The following is a 16,949-nucleotide window of genomic DNA, read 5'->3' on the forward strand; positions in this document are numbered from 1 at the left end:
TTTCATCACTTGTGAGGTTTGACAAACCAGTTTTGTGGTACAGTACAATATTTAGGGAAGAAATCGATATATCAATACAATAAAGAGTTCAAAAATTGATATCTTTTGGTACTAATGTTGTAAAGGAAAGATTTGAATGTTTATTTAAATAAAAACTAGAATATATTATTCAAGGAACACAGATTATTGCAACATAGAAACAAAAGGGATATATACATAATAATCAAAAATTAAGAAGATAGAGATGAGAATTCAAAACAAACTAGGTCGAGAGATAAGTACTCATCAGTGCTTAATTTTTTTATTTGATAGAACGAAAAACTAAGAGTCTATATATCTATTTGAAATCATTGTAAGCTGAAATAATCCAAGCATATTATAGGCTGTGTCTATTAATACGGGTTCTGTACTGGGTATCTTCTTGGTAATAAATTTAAAAATAAAAAAATAATAATATCCGTATGAATATACTCATTCTTAAAAGACAGGCTAATCATCCAGTTCATTCACAATTTAAAGGGTACTGTACGAATAAATAAATTTATTCGTACAATAACCGTACAAATAGTCACTTCGCATATTATAATGATCAAAATCTTTTTTGAAACAGGAAAATAACTCTACCATTCAGGCAATCTATGATTTTCCATTAAATATTCATTTATAAATCAACAGGTCATGCCAATATATTATAAGAAAAAAATTATGTCATACATGATTAAAAACGAATTCTACACAAGTAACGAATGCAAGTATAATTTAATGGAAAAGTACTGCTACTATTGAATCAAACTTCGCTCCCTATTACGAACGACTTTTATGTATTACTGAACAAAATATATTATCATATTAAGAGAGAAATTTAAACTTCAAAAGAAAACCATACAAGGCAGTATTGGAATGTAAAATATATGAGCTTATGACGGAAATCATAGGTATATTATTGGATTTACATTACGTTATAAATTATAATATGTACATATTTTCCAAGAAATGTGAATACCACATCAATCAATCACGCAGTTTCGGAATTCCTGTAACTGATGTTCAAGCTCATATTATCATCACATAATATAATAGTAACACTTGATAATTGCGTTTGCGTGAAGGATGTGAGATATTGTATTTGACTGAATGATTTGTATCAAGATACTTGTATTATATATTATGGTTTTCATCAAAAACTAACATCTACTAATAAAGAAATTGTTTGTTTGTTTGAACGTGCAAATCTCAGGAACTTCTGGTCCGAGTTGAAAAAATTTTGCGGTGTTAGATAGCCCATTTATCGAGGAAGGCTATATATCTTCGCTAAGACCAACAGGAGCGGAGCAATGCGGGTAAACCCGCGGGTCATAGCTAGTATTATAATCATATTATAATAGTAATACTTGATAATAATTGCGTTTGTGTGAAGGATATGTGATATTGTGTTTAACTCAACAATTTGTATCAAGATTCAAGATACTCTTATTATCTATAATGGTTTTCGTCACAAACTAATATTAAGATCTTATAATTTTCATCAGAAATTGACATGTATAAACAGAACCTTTGTCAATATGACATAACAATTTAGTCAGCGTAGTGGCCTAAACTTTCCTAAACTTTCAAAGCTATGTGTATTATGAGGGAACAAAATATCAGTTGAAGATCCGCAGATGATAATTGATCTTACTTTTCAATCAATATTCTTAAAACGAAAGTGTGTTTTGTTTCTATTTTTTTCATGTCGCAGCGATGCCATGTATATTTTTTGCCTGTAGACTGAGCAGGCTAAAGAGTAATAAGTGTGCTCTTTAACCAATTTTCAAAAACAAAAGAAGGTGGTTCTATGTTCGTCTACACTCTACGTTAAGTAGTTCTATATGTAGGCTTCAAGGCTTATATAACGGCATATGCGGCAATGAGGGCTACACGCTTTTAATTATGATCAAATACACTGTCAATGCGTCTATAATAGAGCATTTGAAACTGAGGCATGTATCCGTCTGAGGCAACTATCCGGCTTTTACCCTACGTTAGTTCGTATTTTACCGAAATGAAAAAAAAAATCATTCCCACGGCAATTTCCTTTACAAAAAACTATTTACCATTAATATAATATTATATACCTCCTCTATTATAGACCTCAAGTTGGAACTTCCTTACCAAAACTGATAAAGCTCGCATGGCGGATCTGTCAAGCTCGGTTCTTAGTACAATATTACGATGCTTCAATAGAGCTAAATATTCACGTGAGGCACGCGAAACGTTTCATATTACAGAAATATACGGGAGATGCTTTCGGGCGGGAACGTTTGGTATAGATTTTTGTAAAACGCTACGTTTTGCACCTAGTTTGAAATGATGCTTGATATGAACGAACGTATATAATGAGATAGAGTCAGAGATATCTGACTCTATCTTATTATATAAATATGTTATATATTAATTATTAAATATGCATTATATTTATATATTTCGCATCGTATCTTCACACAACCCCTGCCCGTGTATTCGAAAGCGTGCATGTGAAAGGAATGTGGCAAAGTAAAGTTCAGTTATACGCTTTTGTAGACCTCTCACATTGAGCCTTTGTGGAACACGTAATATTCAGCGTTGATACGGTTTGGGGGAGACCGGGCAATTTGTAACTGATATAGTTAATTTATTTTTGTGTAATTTAATAAATATAGTACATATAATATTATAAGGGTGAAGAGTTTGTTTTGTTGTATGTTTTATAATGGAAACGTATTGGTTAGAATTAAATTATATAGAAAAAAATCGATCAGTGAAACAGATGTATAATGTATCTGCCCCATACCCCATTTGGGGGCATGGGACTTGACTTTAAATTAATTGAATATATAAATATATACCTTCGTACGCGTAGGTAACTATTACCTATTTAACACATAAAATCACCTTCAATCCCTTTTACATCCATACTAGAAATAGACAAGCTTATTTTGCTAATTTCTTATGTTGATCCACAACATACAAATCCCTGTAACATTAACATGTTTGTTTAGGCCAAGGACAACGGAAGAGTTTACTGTTTGTGGCGAAAGGCTCGTCTGACTCAACTATTTTGATGTGCTTTCGTCATAGATTACCTACGCGAATTACGTATCTCGTATTATTATGTAAAGGTTTAATTCATTACCACTCTTGCGTTGCGGGTAAACATTTTTGTTAGCTTTTCAATTTCTTTAAGCGTATAAATCAATATTTTTATACGAGTTCGTTTTGTTATTTCGTGTACTTCTTTTTCTATATTTGGACCACAAGTGTTGCCTTCTTCTTGTTAAATTAATGGCTCCTTCCAATAGGGAGTGGTGTTGCCAGTAAACCGAATTATTTTTGATAGCTACTAAATGTCATTAAAGATGAAAACACCTTTAAAATAATGTTTATCCCTATCTGATTAACACGGGATTATACTCCGCAAAGTAGAAAAAAATATCCAAGTGAAGTTAAAAGCGTATCAAAAACAGCATTTTTAAAATAACATTTTTTAGCAAATATTCTTTACCGCAAAAATAAAATATATAAAACGAAAAGCCGCAAAGCGCAAAAGCTAATAGATATTGCGAATTTTGACCTATGGTTTCAATAGGAAAACCGATAAATGCAATAAGTGCTGTTAAATATAATATTATATTCTTTGGATATGTGGAATACATATTATTATTATTTAAAGTTTATTGCGTTTTGCTTTTGATAAATAAATCCTACGAAATATGGCAAATATTTTGAAATGGCCTCAAATAGTGTGTATAGTTGTGGCCTTGATAGTTATTGAAAATATCATTTTTAATGTATTTAGGCTTTTAAATAAAAATGCACCATTTTATCGGGTACTCAATCCTCTAAGTGTGTTTATTCATGCATTGATCTTTTACGAATCTTTTGACCACTGTTAAATCATAAGATGTCTTTACTCAAACTTTTAAATCACAAAATTAAACATTTTTTAATAGGATCGGGCTTATAATTTATAAAAGCGAATTATAAAAAGTCTGTTTATAGAAAGTGATAAATAATAAAAATAATTAAAGATGAAAGATTTAGAGTGTAAGAAAGACTTTAATTCTAAAAACGATTCTTAATAAAATTTACAATTTCAATTTAACATTAAAATTATACAGACGTATACATTTTATCATAATACAACTATTTGTAAACACAAAAACATCTCCATGAATAATATTAAAGAAATAGTCTAGTTATATCTATTTAATTCAGACTTTATTAAAAAAAGAAAAATAAAATCACATTGATGCACTGTGTACTGATATTTCATTTTCATTCATAGAAAATGCTTTTTTAAAAGAGTAATCTGAGCATAATCTCCTTAACACTGAGGTGAAATAAAAAGCATCAACCCTTTATCCGGGCTGTATAAAATATAAAAATATAAAGTTCCTGAGACACCGTGTAATTGAGGGATTTGCCGGTGGAATGGACCAAGGAAATAGGCACGTAGATGTGGTTTGTAAACTGGATACAGCAAGCCCTTTGGAAATAGTGTCAGTTCGAACTTCGTACCTCGTACTAAAGGCAAAAATTTCTTAGTAACTGTCCCTCTTCACAATGGGCAGCCTTGGGCGAGTATAGGCAATCACGATATGATAGTGTAGAGGGCCTATACGTCTATGATCGGCTGTCATTGTAAATGTTTATTCATAAAGCGCGTCACACACGGTGAAGATACTATAATATTTTATGTTACGATTCTCAAATATAAAATATTATAGTATCTTCACCGTGTGTGACGCGCTTTATCGCCGTAATGGAGGCAAACATCGACCATCATTTATTGGACCAATACTCTCGAATGTGAAAAGAACCCATTATACTTTGTTTAGATTTTAGGGGCGTTCTTAAAAGTTTAATGAAAAGGTAAGAATATTAAAAACCAAATATTATGATTTTTCTATTATGATTTCCCTCTTTGTTCTTTAATTATTTTCTGCTCTTTACATCAAAAAATAAAATTAATATAAAATCAAACAAAAGCGTACCTACATTTAGGTAAATTTTTGTTTACGACAACGTATTCGTAATTACTTTTGTTAATGATACAAATCGTAATTTTACTGGTTTAAAAAATATTTTTTCGGATACCTAAGGAAATCTTGACATAATAGAGTAGGTTCCTACTTATAATAGCATATTATATGCTTTTAATATTGTTTGCGAGATGAAATAAAATATAATACAGCTCAATATTTACCTCACGAGAGTTTCTCATTAAGATATAGATTATCAGAATTACTTAAAATATTTTTAAACGACAAGTACGTAGACTCTATAATATAACAATATACACATGCAATATCTAGTTCTCTATTTCCACATTTTGTACCTCGGACAAGCTTTTAAATTACACACTTTTATCCCTAAATAACTTTACGTTTAATTCGTGGAAAGTTTTTGGGCATTCGGCTGAGGCCTTGCCAGAGGTGGTTCGGATAACGCATTTTTTGTTACTTTACTATTTGCGAACTGAATTTTTGTGATGTATATAATAATAACTAGCTTTCCACCTGTTAACAAATTATGTAACTCCCTCTATCTTTTGAAATAACTTAATCGAGATCTGTTCCGTAATTTTAAAGATCTAAGCATACATACATACAGACTTTCTTTTATATCTACTATGTGTATGTAATTGTGGGTAATATACAATAATACATATATAACACATTAATACCTCTTATGTTTTAAATATAGGTAATTAAAGGCCTTTGATCCCATGAACCAAATTGTTAACCTCGCAAAGTAATTATATAGTAGATACATTATTAATTTGGAAATATTCAACTAAACCACATCCCTTTTTTACAATGATCGAAGTAAATGTAAATAGATTGCTTAAATTGGATGAAAATTTGAATATAAGGTCTACGTTTGATGGCACAATATGAAAAGTATGAACATTCTTTGTTAATCGTGAACTTAGTTTATGTAGAGTTATTTTTTAATAGTAGGTAAATCATTATAATCTACCTAGTTTCTAGTTCCTTTGTCGTGTCGTTCATCATCTTTTTCTTCAACAATATAAAACACATGAAAATAATTTGCAAGTTATTTGCACAATATCTTTATATCACAACTTGATCAATTTGAAAAAAATAAACAAAAAAGAATTTGAATGTATTTTTAGAGAAATAAGGGTTTTTTCTTAATGACAACATATTTCAATTGTGAGGAAAATATAACCAAATTGATACCCTTGACATTCTCAATACACATGACAAACAAAATATTTTTTCAAACACCTACGAGAATTAAGCCTACATTTTATTAAAGGCAGGAAATATTTCCTTAATGATCCAAAAGATTACCAAGTCATGCTATATTGTTGTTCTTGTTATAAATAATTGATGTGATAAAAATAAATAAAGAACGCTTAAACTCGTGAAATTGTATTGGTACCGATCCTTGATAAGTGTACAAAGTTAGAATAAAATCTGTCCATTTAAAATCAAAATAAAGTCGGTCACATACAAACATACAAGTGAAGATAATGAAATAATAATAGTTAATTTATAAAAACTTAAAAAATACGCATATACTTATTAAATTATTGTATTGTCACGGATCCTTGATATGTGTCAAAAGTTTGAATTAAATTTGTCTATATAAAATCAAAATCGAGTCTAGAAGTCGTTTACATACAAAGATACAGGTGAAGCTAATGAAATAATAATTTATTAAAACAGCTATAAAAACGCTTGATGTCATGAAATTGTTTTGTCACCGATCCTTGATAAGTGTACAAAGTTTGAATTAAATCTGTCCGTTTAAAGTCACAATCGAGTCTAAAAATAGTCGTTAATATACAAACGAACAGGTGAGGCTGAAAAAAAAACAAAATATGATTTATAACAAACTCTGATTAATATCAATAGCTTGTACTTGAAGTGGGTTAATTGAATCGATACGATATTGATGACAGCCATTGAAAGTTACGGCGTAATTAATTAGCGCATGCTGCGGTGTAAAATTCATAAAATTAGTTAAAAGGTTGACTGTCTCGTTAGTGTGGTTAGCATTTTTCATTATAGAGATGTGCAAGGTTTTATGCTAGGTACAACCAATATATTTTATACACTTCGTACGTTAATAATTATACCTAGTAAGTATTAATTTTTTAAATTATAAATGTGTGTTTTAAAATCAAGTGATGAAAATTCATACATTCAAATATATTTCCATGATAGTAATGACGTAGTACGCGATATTCTGTTACTTTTTTACTTCGATAGTATCTGGAACACCAAAAAAAGCTTCCGTTAACCTTGTATTCTTTCTAAGGCTTAGGTAGGTATATTTCTGCATTTAATTTTTTTGTTACTGTAATTAGTTGTTTATTTTAACTCAATAGTTAATAATAAATACTATAGTATTTCGAAAGTAGTAGCAAAACTATTTATATAATAAATTATAAGGAAGTCGAATTCGTAAAACAAACGTCTCTTAATAATAAACTACGTAATACAGAAACCATATAGGTAGACATGGAAAAGCTGCGTGTTCAAGATAGTACAAGTTTCCCACCGCTACGATAGAGGACAAGCCAATTACGGACTGATAAATTAGCAAACTCCGGCCCGTACCATGTACTAGCTTTCCGCCCGCGGTTTCGCCCGCGTGGTCAATGAAAAACCCGCGCAGTTCCCGTTCCCGTGGGATTTTCGAGATAAACCTATCCTAAGTCCTTCGTCAGATCTCTTTACCGAATTTGAAATAAATCCATGCAGTATTTTATGAAATTAGCCCGTACATACATACAGACAAACAGAGAAAAATTCTAAAAACTATATTTTTGGCTTCGGTATTGTAGATCACGCCCCAACTATTCTTAAAAAAAAACAATGTACAGTTTTGACTCCTTCGATTTTATTTTATGTAAAGATTACTTCTAGTGTGGGAAAAGGACAGAGCTATATAGATCGTCTATCGCCATCCTTTTCCCACACTGGAAATAATACTACAAGACATTGAAGCTCGCGTTAATTATAAAATAATACAATTAGTACTTTTCATTACAATTAGAATTATAAAGAGATCTTAACGTCAAACTGTAATATAAATTTAACGATAAGCTACCAACTAATTGAATTATACCTTCTGTTTGTATTGATTAAATAATCTTATAGATTGCTTTTTCATTTAAGACTTTAGTGTTTTTATAGCTTGGGGTTTTTAATTAATTAAACGTTGTAAGGGTTTTGCTAAGGAAAAACGTTAAGAGGGAGATATAAAGGGTAGAAATAGAAAAGCCGCTTGAAAATTGAAGTAGGTATACCCTAGTGAAAAATGTACATTATGTTGACCACGGCATGACGTATAAGAGCTCTATCAAATTCGATAATTATTTTTTAATTGCAATAATGAGGAGTATTCTATCTTCTTATATATAAAAATGAATCGCAAAATGTGTTGGTAAGCGCATAACTCGAGAACGGCTGAACCGATTTCGTTAATTCTTTTTTTATAATATTTCTTGAAGTACGAGGATGGTTCTTATGGAGAGAAAACGTAAATATGTACCACGGGCGAAGCCGGGGCGGACCGCTAGTCTATATAAAAATGAATCGCAAAATGTGTTGGTAAGCGCATAACTCGAGAACGGCTGAACCGATTTTGATAATTCTTTTTTTATTATATTTCTTGAAGTACGAGGATGGATTTTATGTAGAGAAAACGTCAACATGTACCACGGGCGAAGCTGGGGCGGACCGCTAGTATCTTAATAAAATAAAAAAAGGAAAGATGTGCGGAAAATTGGAAAACTTAAGAAAACTTTGACGAGTAGTTAAACTTTGTCGGTTCGACAGATCACGTGAAGACACCTAGAAAAATTGTGAGGTCAGCTAGTAGATAATTTAAGATGTATTCACATTTATCTATGTAGTGTTGGGGCTACTGGTCACAATTTATCCGAGACCGTATTGACCAGCCCATATTAATGCAAAATGTAATGCGGATATAATGCGCATTGTATGTTTGTTTGTTTGTTACTTCTTCACGCAAAACTGCTGAACCGATTTTCATGAAATTTGGCACACACATAGAGGGTAACTTGGATAAGACTGAAAATCATATAGAAACGAGAGCTGTGCCAGTTTAACTTTGACTATGCAGGCGAAGCGGCGGGCGTAAAGCTAGTATTATACATATACTAGCTGCTCCCAGCGGTTTCACCCCCGTGGCTCCGCTCCTGTTCCTCGATAAATAAGCTTTCTAACACCGAAAGAATTTTTTAAATCGGACCAGTAGTTCCCAAGATTAGCGCGTTCAAACAAATAAACAAACAATAAAACAAACAAACTCTTCAGCTTTATAATATTAGTATAGATAAACGCTTACCACTAAGCGAAAAATAGTTACATAATTTTTGGTCGATAAAGTGTATTAATTATATACGGAGTTTATCACATCTTAAAAATCACTTAATCCAACACACATCGTTACACTCCGAGCAATGACTTCGGGGAAGATTTACTCGGTGTACATTCGCAAATTTACGGCTTATTTAATAGAACCAAGCATGTGTGAAGCCATTAATAATGGCGGGTTTTAGTGCTTTCTAAATTAAGAGACAATTCTGGAAGACGATACAATATCAAGTTAATACGTGTTAATACTAACAAATTGGTAATAAGTCTATCGAGTCTATAAGGATGTTATTAGCAAGTAGAACCAAGTGTTCCTAGGTTCGATTCCCGGTGGAGAGAAAAAGAAATTGTCTCGACTGGCAGGACATAGAAGGCTGAGCACCAACTTGTCCCTAAAGAAATCGATCAGTGAAACAGATATATAATGCGTCTGCCCCTTACCCCACTTGGGGACAATGGCTTTTTATACGGATGTTATTTTAAATTCATCTGTTATGTTGTAGCATTCATAGAAACAACATAAAAGTCGTTAAAACAAAAGAAAAAATGGCCATAACAGTCCTTTATCAAGAAGCACAGCGGAAACTTTACGAATTTATAAAATTTCAACAAATGAACAACTTTTAAAGTATGTTTCGTTTATTTAACAGTAGTTTTCGTGTTCTCGATGCTTTTACTTAACGACTGTTTCAAGATTCTTGTAGTTTGAGATATACTATCGTTGTATTCACGCAAACGTGTTATTATTTAATACTAGCGGTCCGCCCCGGCTTCGCCCGTGGTAGGCAATAAAAGGTAGCCTATGTTCTTTCTCAGGGCTTAAAGATTATCTGTGCCAAATTTAATCAAAATCGGCTGAGAGGTTTCAGCGGGAAAGCGTAACAGACAGACAAACAGACAGAGTTACTTTCGCATTAATTATAATAATAATAGGGATACTTTTAACTCGAGTATGTGTACATGTATTTTATCGTGTAATTCATTCGTATTGAAAATTATAAAAGCGAGGAAAGTGTATTTATGAAATTATTATTATCAGTATTGCTTAAACTTACCTTAGAAATAACTACTAGTTGTAGGCTAGCGCTTCAAAAGCTTTTCAAATTATCGATTTCTTTAAGGTTTTTATACTTTGATAGGCTAAAGTTGAATTATATTAATATTATACTAGCCGTTTCACCCGTGGACAAAATAAAGTATTACATGTGTTATTTTGATGTACTTATTATCAATATTGACGTAAAGATTCATCCAAATCCGTCAAGCCGTTTTTTCACGAAAGAGCAACAAACATACATCCATATTCACAAACTTTCGCATTTTATTTTATATTTATATAAGTAGGATTTAATGTTTTCTTTCATAACTCGCCCATAATATGCTACTTTAATACCATACAGGGAACAACACAAGACTTTAAACAAATGATGAACTTTATCCAACACATTAGCAATGCTCACAAGTTGGTAAATAAGAAAAGTTACAAATTTAGAAAGTTGTTATCGTAAATAACAATAAGATAACTAATATACACATACGTTTCAAATACCTGTTTAGGAATTAAACAGGTGATTTCTTGTTAAACTTCGCTAAATAATAGCTTGCAGGTCGTTGAAAACTATCTGGCTCATAAAACTTTTAAACACAAAGATCGCCGACTTTCTTCCACAAAAACTGTAATGCTTATTTAGAAACTAGCTGTGCCCCGTGGTTTTACCCGCAGTGCTCCGGTCTTGTTTGTCTTAGCGTGATGATATTTAGCCTTCTCAATAAATGGGCTACTTAACACAGAAAATTTGTTTCAAATAGAACCAGTAGTTCTTGTGATAAACAAACAAACATACACACTCTTTAGCTTTATAATAATATAGATATAAGATTAATGTAAAGATGGATAAAATTTATTTTATAATTAAACACAGCATAATAAAACTATTTAAACATGAGTAGATCCATTGGCTCTATATTATGTGTAAATTAATACAATAAAAATGTATCGCAAAATGTGTAAGCGTCGAGAACGCCTTGACCAATTCGTCTATTTTTTTAAAGTTTTTATTAAGGCAGGAATGTTCTTTTTTGGAGAAAACACGAAAACGGTGCAACTAGCGCAAAACAACGTCTACTGGGGCAGACTGAAAGGAGTACCTCTCGTAAGGGCTAGTAAGAATTATGAACTATTATTATATTATTTTCAACTATATCGTATAACACATACTAAATGTGAGTAGTTTCCATAAATACGTGAAAAATAGTTCAACGATCCGCAAGTTGTTAAATATTGTCAAAGTTTCGTTCAACATCTGCCAAGTTTTAAAGAGGCTTAAAGAACGAGCGAACACTTACACTGTTATGGTTCTTATTAGTTACACGCAAGTTAAAGTTTGATACGTGTTTTAATAGTAGGTTTATTAATTAGAAATGCTCAGTTAAACATGTATTAATCAAATAGTAAAGAATAGTTACGTTGGTATAGAAGGTGTTATTTACATGAAGAATCAAGAGTTTTGCTTAAAAACTATACGGAGTATTTCATTGAGTTGTGTAACTTGTGCGTTTTATTGAAGTGAAACTTCTATATCGGGGTTGGAAAAAAATTTAGTGTAACATTTTTTCGTTACGCGCCATTTTTTTCTTATCCCTACCACGCGTGATGTGACGTATTTCTGTAAAGTTGCATATAGATATATAATTTTTGGAAAAATAAGATTATAAAGAAGTTTCACTTCTTACGTGTGTACACAAGTACACCCACACATAATTTTTTTTTATTGCTACCAAATCTTTGTTTGTATATTAATCTAATATGTAATATACAGGGTGTCCCAGAAGTCGACGTCAAGCTGAAATTTTCTGAAAGGTAATGCCACACCAGTTATCAGAAAAATTGAAAAAAAAAATTAAATCATGTATTTTTGAAGTTATGGATTTTTTTATTTTATTCCAGAAAATGTACACCATGTGACAGTTTTTTCATTCCTGTTGCTACAAATATTTACTTTTTGCCAATTTTTTTTCTCTTACGTCATCCCGAATAGTGCTTTATGTAACCTGTGATCCTAAACCCTGTGCCGATTACTCCAACTTGTAGGAAAATGTCATTTTATACCGTACCAAGATTTCAAAATTAATTTTTCGCACTACTTCAACTGATCGTCCTGAAAAAAAAATGTACTACTCCAGTTTGGCAAGTAGCTTTAAAAGTTAGCGCATTTCATAAGGATTCTAACGAGGTATAACACCTATTTCATTATATCTTAGATCAGCCATAAAAAATATTTTTGTTTAACAAAGTCTGTTTTTAACAATTTCTTTGAAATTACAAAAAATGATTCTAGTGTACCTAAAGTGTTCCTAATAACCACAGCATGGTTTAAATAAGATGGAGAGACACATTCCATAAAGTGTGAGTGAGACAGATAGTGACACTTATGACATACGGACGCAAATAAGTGAACGAGACAGATAAGCATTACAGCCATTTAGTTTGAGAACACCTTAATGAGGAATATCCAGACAGACGGATAGGGTGGGCTGGTACAATCTTATGGCAGGCCCGATTTAACCCGATTTAAATCCTCTAGATTTTTTTCCTGGGGAGCAGTAAAGGAAAAAGTCTATTCCAAGTCAATTGAAACTGTAGAAGAGCTTAGACAGAGAATAGCGGAACCAGTAGAATTTGTAAATAATGGAAGATTTGGCCGCCTGATTTCACGCTCTTTTTTAAAGAGATGTCGAGCTTGTATTGCAGCTGAAGAACGGAAATTTGAAGATATTTTGTAAAAAAAAGTAATAAATTTAATCATAAAAAAGAAACTGTCTTTATTTTACTCTAGTACACTTAAATGCATAAGCGTCACTATCTGTCTCACTCACACTTTATGGAATGTCTCTCTCCATCTTATTTAAACCATGCTGTGGTCATTAGGAACACTTTAGGTACACTAGAATCGTTTTTTGTAATTTCAAAGAAATTATTAAAAACAGACTTTGTTTAATAAAAATATTTTTTATGGCCGATCTAAGATATAATGGAATAAGTGTTATACCTCGTTAGAATCCTTATGAAATGCGCTAACTTTTAAAGCTACTTGCCAAACTAGAGTAGTACATTTTTTTTTCAGGACGATCAGTTGAAGTAGTGCGAAAAATTAATTTTGAAATCTTGGTACGGTATAAAATGACATTTTCCTACAAGTTGGAGTGATCGGCACAGGGTTTAGGATCACAGGTTACATAAAGCACTATTCGGGATGACGTAAGAGAAAAAAAATTGGCAAAAAGTAAATATTTGTAGCAACAGGAATGAAAAAACTGTCACATGGTGTACATTTTCTGGAATAAAATAAAAAAATCCATAACTTTAAAAATACATGACTTAATTTTTTTTTTCAATTTTTCTGATAACTGGTGTGGCATTACCTTTCAGAAAATTTCAGCTTGACGTCGACTTCTGGGACACCCTGTATATTATAAAGCCGAAAGTTTGTAAGTATGTATGTATGGATGTATGGATGTTTGTTACTCTTTCACGTAAAAACTACTGAACCGATTACACTGAAATTTAGCACACATATAGAGGGAAACTTGGATTAACACATAGGATAGTTTTTATCCCGGAAATCCCACGGGAACGGGAACTATGCGGGTTTTCCTTTGCAAACGCGGGCGAAGCCGCGGGCGGAAATCTAGTTTTTAATATACTTCTAAAAGATAAGCATGCAAATTAACTCCACATAACAGAACAACGTAGAAAAATAATAAGTAACCAACTGTACAAAAGGAGATTCATGACTAATTAATTATTATTAACATAAAAAACACAAACGGATGTATCCTATAGGAAAAATCACAGATTTCTTACAAAATTTCTAAATTAAGCAATACCTCAACCCATGTATAGCCTACCTTTTTCATTCCATTCAACATCAAAAGATCGCTTACATAGAACACATTTCAATACCCATATTTGAGTGAACACCTCACACCTCACTAACACTAAAAATAAACAGATTATTCTAACCGTAAAAGTAGTTATTGCGTTTCGTTCTGCAAAATTCGAATTCGTTCCAGAAAGAGGTGAATTGTACCTGATATAAATTTTTATTACTGCGTTACATTGGCCGGACTAAAAAGGTTGGCTACCTTTGTTGTATATCGCACGTTTGGTTGCCGTTTTAAAAGGGAATTTCAACTGTATTTTAGTTCAATTATATACTGATTAGAACGTGATTTCGGAAACGGTTCTTTAGAATCCAGGTTTTTATTTTATTATTTACTCTTATCGGATATTGTGTGTAGTCATTTTGGAAGTATTTTGTGTTTTAATTACAACACATATATTATTATATGGATGTGGGTCATGGGTGATAAGTTCTATGTCCTTTTAACGTTGGCAATCCATTTGTAGATCTGCAAACAAGGGTGCTTTTCCACCAATATCGTTTGAGGATGTGGAGCCACAGCAAATGTTCATGGGCTGTGCTAGCGCTTACAAGAAGACGTCATAAAATACATGTAAAATAATTTTAGCATAGTTCTTTTATTCTAGTAGTAAAAGAGTAAATATGAGTTTCATGTTGATTCTTGTTACGACATTCTTTTGTTTAATATATAAGACGTCTCACTTGTAAAGTTGCACGTGTAAGTTTAGATAAATAAAAAAAGTCGTTGAGAAACATGTCAGTATTTTTATATAGGTACCTAATTGTCTATTTATCTTGCTGTATTGTTAGGGCTATAGAGTACATTGTTAGGCATTTAAAATTATGATATTCAACTGACATTTTTATAGGAAAAAAGAATTAAAATAACATTTAAACTAGTTTAAACTATTTCGGCTCTTTGAGCTTTATTAAATCAAAATTCGTAGTATTTGCTAGTCAAACTAGTTGGTACATTTCTCGTCCTCAAATAACAGTGAATACTATCGATAGAACTGAACACTATGCACTAATTACTTGAAAGTTGGATAGCACCTCTAAACTTCTAAGATTCCTCTTCCAGTGGTAAGCGACACGTGGCAAGCAGATCGAACATTCTCGAACGTTCTCGAATGTTCTAGAACATTCTATGAATCGAGCCAACGAATTTCACTCCAACTGTTGTTTTCGAAAACTTAATACAAACCACAAGCCAATTATAATTTAATCAACGGTACACCTCAGTAAGATATAGGTCCTTGTGAATTAATCAACTCACTATCCAACCGAATAGCGCAATGAGCCAAAGCACTAATTAATTATATTAAAGCCAATATAATAACAAACATGGATACCGTTTGAAGTCTTAATGTTGATGATTAACAAAATTGAGGTCTATGTTCATATGATAGAGTTGAAAATTGTTAAACGACAGAGCGAAGCCGCGCGGTCTATTTTTAAAATTCTATAATAATTTGATAGGTAAATCGATAGATGATATTTTACACATAATATCATTGGCACACCGAGACGGTCTTTATGGAAATAAAAAAAAAAAATTAATTAATAATAACCTTATCGTTACGTAACTATACAGAATATCAATCCCTACTCATATTATAAATGCGAAAGTAACTCTGTCTGTCTGTCTGTTACTCAATCACGCCTAAACTACTGAACCAATTTGCATGAAATTTGGTATGGAGATATTTTTGTTACCCGAGAAAGGACATAGGCTACCTTTTATTGCGAAATATGTACCACGGGCGAAGCCGGGGCGGACCTCTAGTGTTTAATAAGAAGAGAGAGTACAGTTTCATACCCGTAGGTACAGTAATTTTTTTACCTTTTATTTTTAAAACTAATAATAAAAATAACCAGTATATCTAACTACAAATAGATTGATAAACCACGAATTAAAATTATTTTAAATACGAGTACCTAGTAGCCAATCTCTTACTGAATAAAGTATTATAGAAGAAAATATTTTTGTAGCCGACCCAACAGACATTGGTCTGTCTTTGTGCGAACTGAAAAGCGGGAATTTTTTTTCTTAGAACAATGTAAGAACCTTATCCTGACATTGTAACATGTTTGGGCCTGTGTGTGTTTTTTACATGATAAAATAGTCGAAATCGGAGCAGTAGAGTAGTTCATGAAAGAAGGGTTAATATTATAATATACTGCAACATTATCTACACTTATATTACAAAGTTTTGATTGTGTTTGTTAGGTCTGAAATCTGTTGAATCAATAAAAAAATCACCAGGATGAGCGGCTAGTTATAACACTAGATACTAAATCCAATCATAATTCAGTCAGAACGTACTATAAAATAACACACACTAAATCCACCAGCCATAATTCAGTGGTCAATAGCTTTACCTAAAGACTCTAAATAACCAATATATGAATTCCAAGCACAATGTTTATCCAACATGTGTCATAGGAAACCACAAAGCCGCTTGTGGGCCGCTAAGCCAAGCGCGACCGCTTGAATTAATCGTCACTGACCATGCCTTTGATTAAGTGGTTACGGCAAAAATATAGTTTGAAGTTCGTATACGGATGCTTGCAGCTGTAGGGAAATTTAAGCTTTTATTGCAAGCAAAGTAACAGAAATTGTATG

The sequence above is a fragment of the Colias croceus genome, chromosome 16 (genome assembly GCF_905220415.1).
Source record: "Colias croceus chromosome 16, ilColCroc2.1".
NCBI lineage: Eukaryota > Metazoa > Arthropoda > Insecta > Lepidoptera > Pieridae > Colias > Colias croceus.